The sequence below is a fragment of the Vulpes vulpes genome, chromosome 10, assembly GCF_048418805.1.
Source record: "Vulpes vulpes isolate BD-2025 chromosome 10, VulVul3, whole genome shotgun sequence".
In the NCBI taxonomy this organism is placed as follows: Eukaryota; Metazoa; Chordata; class Mammalia; order Carnivora; family Canidae; genus Vulpes; species Vulpes vulpes.
The window spans coordinates 59,236,338-59,243,243 of NC_132789.1; positions in this window are offsets into that span (position 1 = coordinate 59,236,338).

Here is a 6,906-nt window from a genome sequence, read left to right on the forward strand (position 1 = left end):
GGACATTTTAACAGAATTAAGCCTTCCAATCCATCAACGTGGGGTGTCTTCCCATTTGCTTCGATTTTCTTTAATTTCCTTAATCAGTGTTTTGCAGTTTTCAGTGTACATGTCTTTCACCTCCATAGTTAAGTCTATTTCTATGTATTTTTAAAATTTTTGATGCTATTGTAAATGATAGTGTTTCTTTCATTTCTTTTTCAGATTACTGTCACTGCATGGAAATGCAACTGATTTTTGTATGTGGATTTTGTATCCTGCAACTTTACTGAATATATGTTTATTAGTTTAACAGGTTTTTTTTTTTTTAATTCTTCAGGGTTTTCTGTATAGAAGATTATGTCATCTGAAAATAGGGGCTATTTTACTTAGTTCTTTCTGATTTGGATGCTTTTTATTTCCTCCTCTTACCTAAAAGTTCTACCCAGAACTTGTTGAATAGAGTGGCTAGAATGGGGACCTTTGCCTTGTATCTGATCTTAGAAAGAAAAAGTTAAGTTTTTCACCATTGAGTATGACATTGGTTGTTGCCTTTTCATACCTGGGCTTTATTATATTAAGGCAATTTCTTTCTATTCTTAGTGTGTCAAGAGTGTTCATGATGAAAGAGTGTTGAATTTAATAAAAACACTTTTTCTGCATCTATCTATCAAAAGTATCATATGACTTTTATTCTTCTACTAAAATTGATACTTACAAATGTTGAGCTATCCTTGCATCCTAGGGATAAATCCCACTTGGTCATGATGTATGAAACTTTTAATGTGCTATTGAATTGAATTTGCTACAATTTTGTTAAAGATTTTTGCATCTATATTTATCAGGTATACAACTTATAGCTTTTATTTCTTGCATTGTCCTTATCTGTCTTGGTAAGTATTTGAGAAAGATTAGCATTAATTCTTCTTTAAATGGTAAAATACACCAGTTAAATCATCGGATCCTGGACTTTTCTTGTTGGGAAGTTTCTGATAACTGATTCAGTCCCTTTACTATTTATCGGTCTGTTTTTATTTCTTCATGACTAAGTCTTGGTAAGTTGTATTTTTTCTAAGTATTTATCCATTTCTTCCAGTTTATCCAGTTTGCTGTCATATAATTATTCATAGTAGTTTATGATCACTCTCTCATAGTAGTCTCTCATCATTTTTAGTTCTGTGATATCAGCTGTAATGTCTCCTCTTTCATTTACAATTTTTATTTTGAGTCATCTTTTTTCCTGAAGTAACCTAAAATTCATCAATTTTGTCTTTTAAAAAATCATTTTTTTCTATTTTTCTTTTCTCTATTTTGTTTATTTCTGCTCTAATCTTTATTAATTCCTTCCTTCTAATTTTGGCCTTAGTTTAATCTTTTTGTTTGTTTGCTTCTCGTTCTCTGAGGTGTAAATTTAGGTTTTTTATGTAAGATCTTTGTTGTTTAATTTTTCTCCTCTCTTTTTTTAAATGTTTATCGTTGAAAACGTTCCTCTTAGTACTACATCCCATAAGTTTCGATATGTTATGTCTTACTTCCATTTATCAAGATATTTTCTAATTTCTCTTTGATGTCTTCTTTGATCCATTGATTTAAAATATTTTATTTTCACATTTTTTGAATTTTCCATTTTTCCTTCTGCTTTCAATTTTTAGTCTTATTCCATTGTTTTTGGAATGATGGTACTTGTTATGATTGCAGTCTTTAAAATTTTTTATAAGACTTGTTTTGTGACAAACGTGTAATCTATCCTGGAGAATATTTCATGTGTGTTTGAGATTATTATTCTGCTGCTTGTTTTTTATATGTCTGTTAAGTCCATTTGGTCTATAGTGTTCAAGTCTGCTTTTCCTCTATTAATGTTCTACTTGGTTGTTCTATCCATTATTGAGAGTGCAATATTGATTTCTCTTACTATTACTATATTGCTGCTGTTTTCTCCCTTTCATTCAATCAATATGTTTTCAATCTATGTTTTGTTTATATATTTAGGTGGTCTGATAGTGAGTGCATACATATTTATAATTGTATCTTCCTGTTGAATTGACTCATCCTTATTTAATATACTTCTTTGTCTCTTGTGGAAATTTTTTATTTAAAGTCTATTTTGTGTGATATAAGTGTAGCTATCCCTGCTATCTTTTGTTTTCTATTTTCATAGAAAGTTGTTTTCCAACCTTTCATTTTCAGCTTATCTGTGTCCATAAATCTAAAGTGAGACTCTTGTAGCCAACATATAGTTGGATTTTTAAAAATCCATTTAGCCACTTTTGATTATCTCTTGATTGGACAATTTAATCCATTTGCATTTAAAGTAATTATTGAGAGGAAAGTAAATTGATTTAAAGTAAGTTTTATTAATTGTTCTGTTTGTCTTATAGTTCATTTGTCACTCTACTCCCCTCTGGCTGTCTTTCATTGTGTTTCATTGATTTTTTTGTATTGATATGCTTTGTTTCTTCTCTCCTTTTCTCTTATATAACTTCTATAGATATTTAATTTGTGGTAGCCATGGAAATCACATAAAATGTAACAGTCTGTTGTAAACTGATACCAACTGAAATCTCAGAGAAAAATCCTACACTTTTATTTTTCCCCAGCATATACTTTGTTATTGATGTTGCAATTTACAACTCTTTTCAGTTTGTATCCATTAACACATTTTTTAGGTATATTAATACTTTTGTCTTTTAGCTCTTAGACTAGAAGCAAGTGATTTAACGACTTCCATTATAGTAATAGGAGTTTTATACTTTGTTATCATGTTGCTATTTAACTCTTTTATTTATTTCAACTGAAGAACTCTCCATAGCAACTCTTTTAAGACAGATCAAGTAGAAATTAGCTTCCTCAGCTTTTATTTACCAGATAATGTCATTCTTTCTCCTTTATTTTTGATGGACCAATTTGCCTGTAAGCATTTTTGCTTGGTATTTTTTTTTCCTTTAACTCTGAGTAAATCATACCACTCTCTTCAGGCCTAAAAGATTTCTGTTAAAAAATCTGTGTGCAGTCTTAAAAGGATCTCTTGTGCATGATAATTTTATTTCCTTTGCTGCTTTCAAAATTCCCTCATTGTCTTTAACTTTTGACAAGTTGGTTTTATACTTTGTCTCAGTATGAATTTCTTTGGATTCACCTTATTCCAGATCCTTTGAATTTTCCTGGATGTAGATGTCCATTTTATTTGGAAAGTTTTCAATCGTTATTTCTTTGAATAAGCTTTTGGGTTTAATTTCTTCTTCTGTGACACACATAATGCATATATTGATCTTCTTATTGATATCCCATAAATGCGTTATACTTCCTCACTTTTTTCCTTTTTGCTTGTCTGAGTAACTTCGAATGTCTTCAAGTTAGCTAATTCTTCTGCTCAGTCTACTCTGACATTGAACTCCTTTATAAATTTTCCAATTCAGTTATTATAGTCTTTACCTCTAAAATTAATGTTTGGTTCTTTTTTTTAAAAAAAAGTATTTATTTATGATAGACATAGAGAGAGAGAGAGAGAGAGAGAAAGAGACAGGCAGAGACACAGGAGGAGGGAGAAGCAGGCTCCATGCAGGGAGCCCGACGTGGGACTCAATCCGGGACTCCAGGATCACGCCCGGGCCAAAGGCAGGCTCTAAACCGCTGAGCCACCCAGGGATCCCCTGTTTGGTTCTTTTTAAATATTTCTCTTTGTTGAAATTTTTACTTTATTTTCATGTATTATTCTGAGCACATTGAACATAATGAGGATTTTGATAATTATTATTTTTAATTTTCTGTCAGTCTGGTAATTCATATATCTCCATTTCATTAGGGTTATTTTCTGGAGTTTGATCTTGTGCCTTTTGAGGAGGGGGGAGGGAATCACGTTTCTATGTATATTTTTCATTTGTCTTTATTCTTTGTGTTAGTTTATGTATGTTAGGAAAAAGTGCCACCTTTTTCAGCTTTTGTGGATTGACATGATATTCACTAATCAAGCCAGTCAGAGCTTCTGTAGGCCTCTCAAATATTTGTGTTTAGTCCAAACCACCATGTTTGTTCTTATTCCTTGTAAGAGATAGAAACTAATTCTTTGGGTGGTAACTGGAGAAATCAGAACATCAAATGCACCGTCCAACTCTTTCTCTCCCGAGGGACAAGCTGGGAACTGGAGTTTTTCACTAGTTGTACTAGTATGTGTGTGTTTATGCGGGGTGCTGGTGGTGGGTATTTGTGTCATAGTTCAAATGACCTTTATTCTCAGTGATTCTGACATGTAGAAAATGCCGCATCCTATCAGTGCTCTGATTCATGCAACAGAGAGGCCAGTCCCTTTGGTAACCTCTGGAAAAGTTGGAACTTTTGATATGCAGGCCAATTCTGTCCCTACCCAAAGAAAAGCTGGGAGCCATTTGTTGTTGTTGTTTTTAACCTGCTTGTTCCTTGTTGAGTTGGAGGAGGAGCCCTGGTAAGTGCTCATACACTACAAGCCTAATCTATTGCCTTGCTCTCTGTTGACCCCGAACGTACAACATATTCTGAGTCCGACCAGTACTCTGAGCCAGGCAAAAGTTAATCCCACAGTAGCACTCAGAAAACTTGGAATGCTAAATGTGAGACCCAACTCTTTCCCTCCCCAGGAAAAAGCTAGTGGCTAGTTTTATTTCTATTTTTGTTTTGATTTTTGCCTGCTCATTCTGTGCTGAGCCAGAAGGAACTGTGGTGAGTGCCCACATACTAGCTCAAACTACCACCTCTGTTCTTGGTATCCATAGGGGTCTAATGGATGTCAGGCCCTGTCAGTGCTTCAAGATAGGTAATTAATTCTAAAGATTTATTTATTTATTTATTTATTTATTTATTTATTTATTTAAGATATATATAGAGGGAGAGAAAGAGAGAGGCAGAGACACAGGAGGAAGGAGAAGCAGGCTCCATGCCAGGAGCCCGACACGGGACTCGATCTCGGGACTCCAGGATCACACCCTGGGCCAAAGGCAGGCGCCAAACTGCTGAGCCACCTGGGATCCCCCATTAATTCTAATTCCTTGGATGGCACCCCAAAAATTTAGAACTTTGAATGTGTAGTCTATATCTTTTCCTCCCCAGAGAGAAGCTGGGAGCTGTTCCCACCCCACCCCACCCCCATCCATTTGTTCTGTGTTGAACTTGAAATGTAGCTGCAGTGAGTGGATGTGTTCAGATTAAATTGCTTTCTTTGATCTTTATAGTTCCAGGGTTCTAGCATATGTTGATTTTGTCAACACTGAGACCGATGAGATAGAAGCTGTCCCCTAAGAGCACTCAAAAAGGTTGGAATGTCATCTGTGTGGTCTAATTCTCTCTTCAGGGATAAGCTGGGATCTGGAGGTTTCTTCCTAATTATGTGGCAATGTATCAAGGCTGTGGATCATGGCAAGAAGATGTGTCCAATTTTCCTATCAGTTTTGTAGCTAGCTTCATAAATGCCTAGGCTGCAAGAAGAGCCTCTCATTTTAATTAGTTTCTGGATTTCTCAGAATAAGAATTGATCTGTGTATTTCTGTTGAATCAATGTATCTACTGGGGAAAGAAAGTCCAAGGTTTCCTAGTCTGCCATCCTGCTGACATGATCTGAGTCTCACTTGTTTTTATAATGGCATTTTGCAAAATATCAGGCACTTAATGCTTATGGATTAAGGATAGAAAGTAACATACTATTGAAACTTTTGTGCTATTGATTTATTGAATCATATATTCATTTCAATAAATGAGTCCCTTGTTACTAAGCTCCTTTTTTCTAAATATGAAGGATTCCCAATAGGAAAGATGAAGATAAAATGGCCAACTCAACATACCTAATGTACAAATTGCTCTAGGCTAGGTTCCTTGAGAAAGTCAAATGAAGAGTATCCCTCTTTCCTGCCTGGATCCTGGACAAAATGAGAGGCAAGATAAAAGGCCAGCAGATGGAGAGTCAACATATGTCCTTTACTACTGATTAAAGGTTAAGAAGAAGGGTATAATGGAAAAATCAAAATTGTTTTGCTTACTGGATCCACAGAAATTGACTGATTTACCAACGGGACTGCTTTAGACTGGATCAACCACTCTTACAAAAGAACCTGCCCCCTGAGAAAAATATAAAGGAAATGCGGTATCTGTGAGCACTCCTAGGAGGTAGGAAATAGGAATGGTTTATCCCTATAGCACTCCAAATTAATGCACACAAGTCTAAATTATAATGAGTAAGATACACAAATACTGAAATGAAAATATCAATGGATTATTTTTAAAAATGAAAATGTTTTACTAAATTTTTAAAAATGAAAAAGTTTTACTAACTTTTGTCTCAAAGATTTAATTTCACTCATTAATGACGTCACTGATTTCAGCTAGTGATTAATATCTCATTACAGTTTTTATTTCTTAATGCCAACAAGGCTTTGGTTATAATTCTCCTACATTAATTTAGTGGAAGCTAATCCAATGGCAATCTATTACATTTTCCCAGTTAAATTAGCATGATGGAATTTTAATGGATCTTTTAATAAACATGATGATGATCAAGAATATTGTGAAATCAAAATCACTCTCAATGACATTTTTGACTTTGTGTAGTGACAATCCTCAGTCACTGATTCTGGTCCTCTGAGTAATAACTCAAAATGTATTATTAATATCTTTCTCTACTGTTAGCAGTGACAAAGTGAACATGGACTAGGCCAGATTAAAAAAAAATAAGCTATTTAATTAGCTAATCTAAAGTTTTCATTTCCTGCCATTGTGGTCCTCCAACTTTGTGATCTTTCCCAATAAAATATAAACAGAAGAGATGAGATTTGACTTGGAATTGAAAGAGTAATAGACCACCTATTTGCATTTATAAACTTTATGTCTTAGGGTTTTGTGTTCAGACCATTCACAAAGGCAAATCTTGAGTTTAATGTAACCCAAATGTAAAATGACATTTCCTCT